Source organism: Schistosoma haematobium, chromosome ZW (genome assembly GCF_000699445.3).
Source record: "Schistosoma haematobium chromosome ZW, whole genome shotgun sequence".
Taxonomy (NCBI): Eukaryota; Metazoa; Platyhelminthes; class Trematoda; order Strigeidida; family Schistosomatidae; genus Schistosoma; species Schistosoma haematobium.
In genome coordinates this window covers 53,818,609-53,831,389 of record NC_067195.1, presented here as the reverse complement: position 1 = coordinate 53,831,389, position 12,781 = coordinate 53,818,609, and positions in this window count along the sequence as shown.

The window sequence follows — 12,781 nt, the reverse complement described above, 5'->3', positions numbered from 1 at the left end:
GTGCAGTTACATGCATCCTCTATCTTCAAATCATGAGTAAGCATCATTTGCGTATTTCTACCCTTCGACTGCATTTGTTTCTTTGCATCTGTCTAATGCTTTGATACTCACTACTTTCGATTTTAAATACTATACTTGTTATTCTGTTGACTGCCTCGTATCATAGTGATTTGAAATGTGATACATTGGACCGAACTTGTCTCGTTGCAGGTCCTACGTTAGTATTGACGTGGGTATGTTTGTTGTCCAACCTCAGAAATATTCACATTATAAACCAGTCTCTCACGGAGTTCTTGTCCGATAACCCTCAAATTAAAAAGCCTAAATAGTGTTTAAGTTGACAAGAAAGGAAAATGAATAATTCCAGAAGTGTCCACACAGTGATCCTGTCTTTTTTAATGTTCAAATTCTAGATGAATATAGATTTTCTTTGAAGCCTTGTCAAGTTTACTTGATATGAACTTTCGACACCGCTTAAACGTCTTCATCATCAGAGTGATGGATTAAGGATAAGTATTTGAAAAAAAATCATGGTACTATAAACTATGTTGTATCAGTGCCTTTGCAACGTTGTGGTTACATTTATTACTACTAAATTTAGTGAAGAGTATATTTAACAAACAATATTTGCGTGAATGTTAACAGTCATACAACCCCATCAAAATTAGTAATTTGAATTGTTAAACTATTTAAGGACTTTTAATATGGGTAGTACCATGTAGCTGAAGAAAATAACATTAAATCTAAAAAAATAGATAATAAAAACTTTAGGATTTTCAAGAAAATAAAAACATTCTTACTTCAACTATATTTTCAATCTAAATACAGTTGTCCTACATAACTAAACCAGTTATTTGTTCCAAAAAATCCAGTCATTTATCTTGTTGCAATAATTAGCCCGTAGTTGTTGCTAACTTAATTAAATCGGGGATTGGTCGGCAATGATAATTATTGTAAGAATTTGTAGGCTGAAAAATGCAGGCGTAAAATGTACCTAATTTTATTTATATTAAGATTTTTTATTTACATCGAAAAAGTTGAGCATCGTAGATTTTTTTATAGATTAATCCCACCAAAATATAAGTGCTTTCAAACGATTGGTCAATAGTCATATCTGTAGCAATTTCTAAAAACGTCATCGTAGGCGATAGTAAAACAGACAATGTCATGAGATCCTACAATTTGGTTGAAGGTCACTTGAGTCTCATGTGTAGTGTTTTCGGGTACAATGTGTGTATTATCCATTGACATTTCCGCTCAAGACGTTTCATGAAACTACAAGTCGAGTTTTGATTTTATCTTATGAAGATTAATAATTAGGTCTAACTATCCTTGAAACGGAAGGAGCCCATGCACATCAAACTCTTCCACTTTCTAGAGACTGATTTATCAGTTACTAGCAATGGCGAGATGTTGGTCGTTAGGAAGCTCCAATATTATTCAGTACATAAGACAGGGATGAAAGTGACACCAATGGTCCACTGACTGAGATGTATGGGACATTTTCCAGTGACTACGACGTTTTACACTTATGATCTATTTTTTATCAGTATGAAATAAAGGAAAATGAATTGTGTGCACAACCAAACGGTACAGAGAAAAGAAACATATATATAAATGTTTGAATGTTCTCGAAACATTCTACTTTCAAGTTGTCTGACATGCGACAAAATTGTGACAATCACTATTTCGACGAAAGTTTGGAAATCAATAAACAATGAACAAATCAAAAGGGACTATGATAAGTGGGATTAGTAGCATTAACCATAATACACGGATGTCGAAAATGTTCAAAATCTGAGCCGAAAGCTTCATAGATAATTTAGTCAACCAGCTAAATTCTATCCCTTTGGTTAACCATTAGTAACTAAAGTTATATGGCGTCTAATTTTTCAATATCTGCACCATATTTCAACAACGGAATCTATCGATTTTCATGCAACTAACACGCGATATACAACCTATTTCATGTTCGTCTACGGATATAACAGGCGGTGGTAGGGGTCAAATATACATCCAAGCGATGTAAGCGTCTTTTTAGCCAATCGGACTACACACAAAGTAATCACATAGCTTTTTATGCTAAGAATTACGATCAGGGTATCGATATTATTACCTAGGAGTTAAAGCTGATGTTAGTTAGTGATTTAAACCCCAACCCTAACTACTAATCCTTATCCTTAATATTAAATTGTAACCCTAACTGGATATTTACGCCATGAACATAAAGAACGCTGTGCACTTTACGCTGACCAAGTTACCTATATATTCCATAACAATATGCTGTTATGTAAGTTGACTCTACTATCTATTCATTTCCCTGTTAATTCAAGTGAACATGGATAATAAATGTTGATTCTGATATTTCTTATCGGATCATTACGAGGGTCGGTATAACTTTCCCAGAGTAATATGGTTATAAGGTTTACCTTTATATTAACAATATACTATATATATATATATATATATATATATATATATATATATATATATATATATATATATATATATATATATATATAATGTATGTAAAATACAATATATACACACATATGCTTATCTGCGTATATAATCATATACTATTGCATCCGTTCGCTGCAGTCTGTTTTTGTTCGTCCACAAAGAACCCCTTTTTTGTCGCATTCATCTTTCACAGGACTACAATGAATCAATTATGGTGCCACTCTGTGTATTAGTACACATCAAATTAAGACTACTATATGACTTATAAACTCAGTGACAAATGGTTGTTAACTTATAATGCTATAAACGGCCACTACGATCACAGAAATCGTATTAAAATTCGAGAATTTCTTTCTGAAACTGGTACACTTAGTGAAAATAGTAGTCACGTTACTGTGGTGATTCTAAGTCTTCTACGGTTGTTTAAGGGTAGATTGGCTCGTGATTTCAATATAATACAAAAACCGCAACCCATTCTGTCATTTCGTTTTGTTTACTCACGCCCAGTTTCGGAGACGAATTGATTTTTCTATTTGCTAATCACTCATCGGGTACAGGTTCGTTTGATTGGTTTCAAGCGGAAGCTCGTGATAGCTAGCGTAATGACTTGATTATCGAATTCATTATAGGAGCAATGGTATTCGAACTTGTAGCCCATTAATTAAGTGTCGCTGATCATTCATCAAGAGATTTATCTTTTGAGGTTTTGATAATAAGTTGAATTATGAGTCATAGTTTTTGGAAGTTGGAGGTGATTGTTGTTTACATGAACTAAATAAATAGTAAGAAGTTGACTGCCCTAGTTGGTTTGGAATAGTTTCATGAACTAATTGGTGGACGATAAAGATGATCTTTGTTATTAATCTGATAAAACCGCTGTACGAATAAATTAAGACATATGATACTGTTATGTGATTTAAAATTATTATTACCAAAATATTAAAATCTTTTAGTTGACTTATCTCCACATATCCCTGAGATAGGTTGCTACTATATTCTGGAAAAGATTTGAATTCATCCAGTAAATGTTGTAGACCAAACTTTCGGTAAATCAGTGCATACTCTCATCGCTGGGGTTTTAAGTATGTATCAAGTATATGATATTAAGGCTGTTTGATAAACATCCGTTTGGAGTGCGATCCATGATATGGCTCCTCATTGATGCTTATAATTAAACTATCTATAATCGTATTCTAAGTGCCCAAACATAAATGTTAAAACTAAACTTCTTTAAGTATTTAAACGGATGAATGATCCAATTGAAATATTCTAAGTTAGTGCATTTTTAATCCTTAATCATCTGTAATTTAAAGAATTGGATTTAAGTGTTACTGTATGTTTCACCAATTTGTTGGATTTTCTGTTTTCCCGTTGAGGTGTAGGTCTGATAGTGTATATTAAAGGTTTAACTGTATCAAATAAATCTGATAAAAACTACTTTGGCTGAAGCTAACAAATGGAAACCATTTCAAAGTTGTTAATGTCAGGCTCATCCAAAACCCATTCTCATAAAGCCTAGTAGGATGGCTCTTAACTACGTAAGATTAAGACAGTCAAGCCTTTTCTTAGTGTGTGTAATTACTAAAATGTTAGGAATACTTTTAGTGTTCATTTATACCTAGTTATATTTGTAGGGCGAGTGAAATGTCACTGAACCCTAGCCAAATCATCCAGCAGTTGGGTCATTGAATGGCGAGTGGTTCATCGACCCTCGTCAAGGACGACCAACGCTCACCAATTAGTTGCTTACTATGGATCGGTTCGCGCAACAGTGGTTTCACTTTGTTAATTGTACATACTCTTACCAATATATTTCGGCAATAACGTCGTTTATGTTGTAAGGTCATTAAACCAGCCATAGTACCTGGATGCGACGAAGGGGTGATCTGCATTGGGTGCTAACCACGAGGTATGACTTCGACGTTGACTGATTGCTCATATCATTCCCGTCTAACTTGAGTAGGCCCCAATCACTCGAGACAGATCATACGTTAGTGATCTGCATATTATATTGTCAACCTTCATTCATTTCATAAATTTATCTTCCCTAAGCAGTTTACACTGTTGTGAATATCGGAAGGATTTGTTAACAGTATATGTGCAGTATTTTCCGATGATGATGATGAAACTACACATTTAAATCATGTCTGTTATTAACAATTTCAATAATCTAACTGTTGTGTGGTATTTGTACTAACTGATAGTTCGTTTTTACTTGATTGCGCTTTTACACGAGTTTCAAATATAATGCGTTCAGTCATGCTCATCTAGTTATACCTGGATTAGACTGCAATATGTTGGAAGTTCCCACGTATCACATTAGTTCGAAAACTTCTAATTATCATACTGGCGTCGCGATTAAGTTGAATCTTGAGCAGATGGATATTAATTCAAGTGGGGATATCTCTGAAGATTGCAGGGAGCAGTTCGAAATCTGTTGCATGACTAGAAAGGATATTAAAGATGATTAGTTCGCAGCTTATTTCCTGACATTCATTGACAAAGAAGCATTTAACCTACTAAAGAATCTGGCTTCTCCAGAGAAACCAATTTCATTGACACATGAACCTCTCAAGAAGTCACTACTTAGTCATGTGCAGTATGCTGGCCTTGAGTGTGGAGAGAGAGCAAAGTCTCATAAAATGGTGTGATAAGATGACCGGAAAGTTAAAGACTTATTACTCGAACTACAGAAAGAAACCACGAAGCGCAATTATAGAGACCAGCTGGAAATTCCATCTCGTGATCGTTTGATTACTGGGATAAATATTCCGAATTTCGAAAGAGAATCAACTCAAAAGCTAAAAGTTCATTCCATGAAATTAAAACAGCATGTATCAACCATGAGGCAGTAAATTAACTTGAACTTCGGTAACTGAAAAGTTCTAATACTTTTCTTAGTCGTCATGATGAAGAAATTGAAGTATTTCTCAATCATTTATCAATACATGATAATTAAACTTATTCGAATTAATGTGTTCAATAAAAATTTCTGAAAAATAGACTTTATCATCAAGAATGTACTTCTAGTATTAGAATTACGATCCGAAATCGGAACAGGATTGCTGGGTCTTTTGAATTCCTTTTGATGCACATATCGATTTCAAAGCCTCTGTTCATTTTACCACTAATGATAATAATCACTTTGGTTCGTGTTCTATAAATTTGGATTTTTCTGATGACTATTTATCTCTGTTCACGATTTGGAAAGGTAATCGTTACATCCGGATGCAAATATCTCTCTCTCATTGTTCATTTCGCGACTTCACTTTATCGCAGGCATCACTGAGCCCTTTGTTTCACCCAGGAACCTAAAGGTTTTACATTCTGACGTTTTATTGGAGCCCATCTTAGTCTTAATGTTGGGGAGTCCTGAGAATGAACCGCCTATACGATAATGATGTGAATTGTAAATTAGTAATGGTAATTCTCGATGAATTCCTTGCATGATTTTAATTAGTGAAAGAGGACCATCAACACTGAGTTTTCAGAGTTCTAAAGGGTTTTTAAGGGGTTTGTTTTTACTAATTTCTAAAGAAGATTCTGATGCTGTACTTAAGGATTTGATAGCTGCATTTGCTAAGCGCAGTAAAGGTATGAAGATTCAGCCTATAAATCTTTGAATACAGGGTGATCCAGTCTTTTTTAAAACAAGAACACTTCATTATGGTATTCGAAAGGCAGCATACAAGGCTTTGAAAGATGTGTGCACAAAATGCATAAACGAACTGAGTCAGTCTTCGGCGTGGGGTACTTTTATTGTTACTTCTTTGAGGTCTGCAAAACCTCTACAATATTATAGGATAAAACGGAACTCCCGTTTGTTGAGGCCAATATCGATGACGTTAGACACAGAAGTATTCCTTACCAGCTTCATGCTTCCAAGGCATTCTCGAAAGTTGACCTAGAAGATGTCTATCTTTAAATTCCTGTATATTAATCATCATCTATTTGACAACAATTAAAACTTGATCCATTAAAATTTTAATTTGTTATACAGCTATATTTCAGGAAGTGATGGTTGGCAGTCAGTGATCTTGAAAGTGGTGAAGTTTATCAAGATGATTTCATTGTACATGGTTCTGATAAGGTAGTTCATGACGAGAAACTTGTAGCGGTGAATAAATCCCAAAAATAAATAGCTCTGTAAGTTTTCGACATTGGATGCTGACCATATGTTTTAGTGGACTCATCTAGCTGAAGGCGCTCGGTCAGGCATCCGCACCAGATCACGTGTGGTAACGCTGTGCTCAACATCTACCGCAATCGCTTAGCCAGATTAGATCAGAGCATTCCGATATATTGGTAATCGCCAAATACACTCTTCCGATCTCCTCGACTCTGTCTTTTGATTTCTCTTGGTGGCTACAATTTATATTAGGTGTTGCAGGTAAAAGCGTCGTCAAACACTGAATACCTGTGTCATCTTCATTGGTGAGACCGACGTGATCTGGTACACCTAATTGCAACTGTGAGTCTGTTCTTTTTTGGGATTTTTATATATTATTGCCTTATTTTTTAATTTTTATACATTGTGATATCTTTTTTCCCCGTGTCTCAAGATATCTATATTTTTCCCTCGTATTCTCGTACTTAATATTCCCTTATGACTGAACAGACTCCTAAGGTATTTGAGATTAAGACCATGTCCCGACCCTCGTTTCAACTCATGCCCTTCTGGCCCGACAATATGGAAGCCTGGTTCTGCTACGCAGAAGCCGACTTCCACGAGCACGGCATGAACGACACACGTGCACAATTCCTCGCAGTAGTCAAGGTAGTACCGGGGGAATTCAACAGGTACGTAACACCTAGTATGTTTACTAGTGATGTTTCTGAACCGTACGAAACCTTAAAACGTTCGATTCTTAAACGAGGAGACCTAACCGTTCGACAAAGTTTAGATGAACTCTTAAATAACATAGACCTGCAGCACGGTTCTGCGACGGACATGTTACAAAGGATGAGAGAGGTGATAGGCCCAAGAACTTTCGACGAAGGTCTACTCAAACTACTTTTCTTGTCTAAACTTCCCCAGCAGGTGCAAGCGGTTCTGGTCTCGTTCCAGAACAACGCCTTAGACGAGCTGGCTGCATCTGCCGATCGTATTTTAGAAATTACGAAATCTTCTACTACCGAGGTATTTTCAGTCAAAGAAAATCCTCACACGACTCAGAATGACATAACAGAGTTATGTCATACACTAACACGTTATCTTAATCTTCGTAACGACCGTAATCGCTCGCACAGTCCACGTAGAAGCATTTCACGTAAGCGATCTGTCTCTAGACCACGAGAGACGGTTAATCCCGACTGGTGCTGATATCATAACCAGTATGGAAAGTCTTCCAGAAATTGCAGAAAACCCTGCAATTTTCCCAACACGAAACCGAATGACTCGAAAAACAACTCGGGAAACTTCCAATCCGGCACGCGTTAACGGCACTCGTAGCCGGCGAACATAGTCATCTGTTATACGTCACAGATGTGTCAACGAGAGTTCGCTACCTCGTCGACACTGGCGCAGAAGTTAGCGTTCTCCCAGCGAATTCCGACGACCGGCCTAACGAATCGGCTCTAAACTTACAGGCGGCAAACGGAAAACCTATCGCTACGTATGGCGAAAGGTACGTTTACCTTAACGCGGGTCTACGCAAACCCATTTACTGGATCTTCGTTGTTGCAGATGTTTCTATGCCAATTATTGCTATGGGCCTTCTACAACACTATAATCTAATCATCGATACTCGCAAACGGAGGCTAGTAGACGGAAACACTAATTTGTCCTTTTGCGTAACTTCTTTTTCTGGTTGCAGATTATCCCCAGTTACAATTAAGCACACGATAGACCCACTTTATCAACCGCTACTCGATAAGTATTCTGGGATACAACAAACTCAACTGAAACTACCGTGTGTAACCACCAACGTTACACATCACATCACGACTACAGGACCATCTGTATTCTCTAAAGCACGACGACTGGCTCCCGAAAAACTAAGGTTGGCGAAAAATGAATTCGACCACACGATAGACTTAGGTGTCATAAGACCGTCAGACAGCCCATGAGCATCTCCGTTGCACATGGTCCCTAAAAAGGACAGTAACGATTGGCATCCAACTGGTGACAATCAGCGATTGAATGCAAAAACCATTCCCGATCGTTACCCGTCTCCCTACATTCACGATTTGACAGCTACCTTGAAAGGTACAACTGTCTTTTCGAAAATCGACTTGGTTAAATCGTATAACCAAATCCCTATGGCTACTGACGACATACCAAAAACAGCTATCATAACTCCCTTCGGACTCTACGAATTTTTGCGAATGCCTTTCGGCCTAAGGAACGCTGCTTAAACTTTCCAAAGATTCATAGACAATATTTTCGAGGTCTCAACTTCGTACATGTGTATGTTGATGACTGCCTAATAGCAAGACCGGACAGAAAACCGCATCTTAAGCATCTGGATCTTGTTTTCGACCGACTACAAAAACATGGCATTACTGTAAACGTTCAGAAATGCCAATTCGGAACCGACTCGTTAGACTTCCTAGGACACACTATAGATGCTCAAGGCATTCGACCCCTTAGGTCCAAATTGGCGGCAATTTTGGACTATCCATAAACGACCACGATCAAGCAACTACGAACGTTTCACGACCTTGTAAGTTTCTATAGACGATTCGTACCTAAATGCGCTTTACTCATGAAACCTCTAACCGACCAACTTCGTGGAAATGCGAAATCCATTAATTTGGACGACACCGCACGAAAAGCATTCTCCACAGTTAAGGAACCGATTCACAAACTCATTGCTTTATTACATCGTTTAATTGAGAATATTGCAGTGAATCCAAATAAGTGTTCATTTTGTGTGTCTAGTTTTTAATGTCCTGGATACCTAGTTGATAGTAATGGTTTAAGACCAGATATGAAACGACTAGCTCCACTGACATATGCTCCGTCTCCAAAAAATCTTACGGAACTACATTCACTAGTGGATGTTCTTCAATACTATCCTGGTCTTATTCCTGATTTTTCTTGATGTGCAAATTGTTTATTTAATATTTTGACATCTAATTTATTCAAATGAGGTGAGGAACAAGAGTCATACTTACGAACTTACTCCCTTAGTGTACATTCTGTGCTTATTACTGATGCATCACCTGTGGGTATAGGTGCAGAGAGGATCAATGGTTGTGTTTTGGGCCGTTAGAAATTTTCATAAATATTTATTTGGAAAGGAGTTCACTATTGTTACGGATCATGAAGCTTTAAAGTTCATTTATCATCCTAAAAAATCCTTAGCACGTTCGTCAGCTGCTATGGTTCAGCGATGGAGTATTGCTTTGAGTGCATATGAATATACGGTTCAGCACAGGAGTGCCGGACAAATTCAACATGTTGATTACATTTCTCGACAGTCATTACAAGATAAACCTATTAATACTTCGGATTGTTTGTTAGTGCAACCTTTACCAGTGAGACGTTCAGATCTCATTAGAGAAACTCGTAGATATTTTGGATGTATACTCAGTGCTATAAGGAAAGGTTGGAATGCTAATTTGAAACGGAGATTTCCTATCTATTTTTCAAAGCGGGATGAGTTATCTGCTACTCCTGATGGTATTCCGTGTTTAAATGATCGTGTTGTCATTCCTCCTTCATTGCGTAAATCTGTTCTTGAAGATCTTCATAGTGGTCATTTAGGTGTTGAGAAAATGAAGTCCTTGGCAAGGCTCACATGCTGGTGGCCAGAGATAAATGCAGATATATGTCGTACGGCAAACAATTGTGAGAAATGTCATCAGTTGAAAAACCAGCCTTCGAAGTGAACGCCATCGCCAGTATGTTTTGAGGCCTAGCAGAGAATTCATAATGACCATTGTGGTCCGTTTCTTGGCAAATACTATGCATTAGTAGTTATTGGTCCTTTTGCAAAGTGGCTTGAAGTTTTTTCCACAACTTCACCAAATTCTGATTTCACAATCCAAGCATTAAAAAAGGTGTTTAGTCGAGAAAGGGTTACTATAGTGTTAGTGACCGATAATAGGACATTAAAGACTGCCATTGGTTCTATTGCCGCCTCAACATTTAATGAGCTGGAGAGAGGAGTAGATACCATTCTGTTGCAATATAGGAATGCCAGACATTCGGTGACGAAAGAGGCTCAGTCGAAGCTAGTGAAAGGAAAAATTCTTCGATCGAATATGAGATGTTTGGAGTCTGCAGATGTTACATATTATCGAGGAAATGATCTTCGACCATCTACGGGGATTGCTCTGAAGAATGTTGGGAAATCGATGGTGCGAATTCTAGATATCAATGACTTAAGTACACACAATCGTCATGTTGATCAAATACAATTTCAGGCAATAGGTGAGTTAGTTCCAGTTTCGACTGATAATTCTAATGGTAATAAGTACATCCTAGACAATACAGAGTCCTTATCCAATACACTGTCCGACAGACACAGGATGAACTTGAAAAGAAGACGTACAATTGCTTGCAGACACCTAGACTTCATTTTAAGCTGTGGCAGATACGGTGTTTGAATGAACTAATAATCAATTTGTACTTGTTGCATGCTTGGTTTCGAATTCTAAATACAGTGGTCATCTAGTAGTTCTTGATCCGATTACGTTATTTATGGGTTCCTACTTCATACTATATTTCGAATACTTATAAATATTACAAGTTTCCAGCTGGACTCTATAATTGCGCTTCGTGGTTTCTTTCTGTAGTTCGAGTAATAAGTCTTTAACTTTCCGGTCATCTTATCACACCATTTTATGAGACTTTGCTCTCTCTCCACACTCAAGGCCAGCATACTGCACATGACTAAGTAGTGACTTCTTGAGAGGTTCATGTGTCAATGAAATTGGTTTCTCTGGAGAAGCCAGATTCTTTAGTAGGTTAAATGCTTCTTTGTCAATGAATGTCAGGAAATAAGCTGCGAACAATAAAAGTACCCCACGCCGAAGACTGACTCAGTTCGTTTATGCATTTTGTGCACACATCTTTCAAAGCCTTGTATGCTGCCTTTCGAATACCATAATGAAGTGTTCTTGTTTTAAAAAAGACTGGATCACCCTGTATTCAAAGATTTATAGGCTGAATCTTCATACCTTTACTGCGCTTAGCAAATGCAGCTATCAAATCCTTAAGTACAGCATCAGAATCTTCTTTAGAAATTAGTAAAAACAAACCCCTTAAAAACCCTTTAGAACTCTGAAAACTCAGTGTTGATGGTCCTCTTTCACTAATTAAAATCATGCAAGGAATTCATCGAGAATTACCATTACTAATTTACAATTCACATCATTATCGTATAGGCGGTTCATTCTCAGGACTCCCCAACATTAAGACTAAGATGGGCTCCAATAAAACGTCAGAATGTAAAACCTTTAGGTTCCTGGGTGAAACAAAGGGCTCAGTGATGCCTGCGATAAAGTGAAGTCGCGAAATGAACAATGAGAGAGAGATATTTGCATCCGGATGTAACGATTACCTTTCCAAATCGTGAACAGAGATAAATAGTCATCAGAAAAATCCAAATTTATAGAACACGAACCAAAGTGATTATTATCATTAGTGGTAAAATGAACAGAGGCTTTGAAATCGATATGTGCATCAAAAGGAATTCAAAAGACCCAGCAATCCTGTTCCGATTTCGGATCGTAATTCTAATACTAGAAGTACATTCTTGATGATAAAGTCTATTTTTCAGAAATTTTTATTGAACACATTAATTCGAATAAGTTTAATTATCATGTATTGATAAATGATTGAGAAATACTTCAATTTCTTCATCATGACGACTAAGAAAAGTATTAGAACTTTTCAGTTACCGAAGTTCAAGTTAATTTACTGCCTCATGGTTGATACATGCTGTTTTAATTTCATGGAATGAACTTTTAGCTTTTTGAGTTGATTCTCTTTCGAAATTCGGAATATTTATCCCAGTAATCAAACGATCACGAGATGGAATTTCCAGCTGGTCTCTATAATTGCGCTTCGTGGTTTCTTTCTGTAGTTCGAGTAATAAGTCTTTAACTTTCCGGTCATCTTATCACACCATTTTATGAGACTTTGCTCTCTCTCCACACTCAAGGCCAGCATACTGCACATGACTAAGTAGTGACTTCTTGAGAGGTTCATGTGTCAATGAAATTGGTTTCTCTGGAGAAGCCAGATTCTTTAGTAGGTTAAATGCTTCTTTGTCAATGAATGTCAGGAAATAAGCTGCGAACTAATCATCTTTAATATCCTTTCTAGTCATGCAACAGATTTCGAACTGCTCCCTGCAATCTTCAG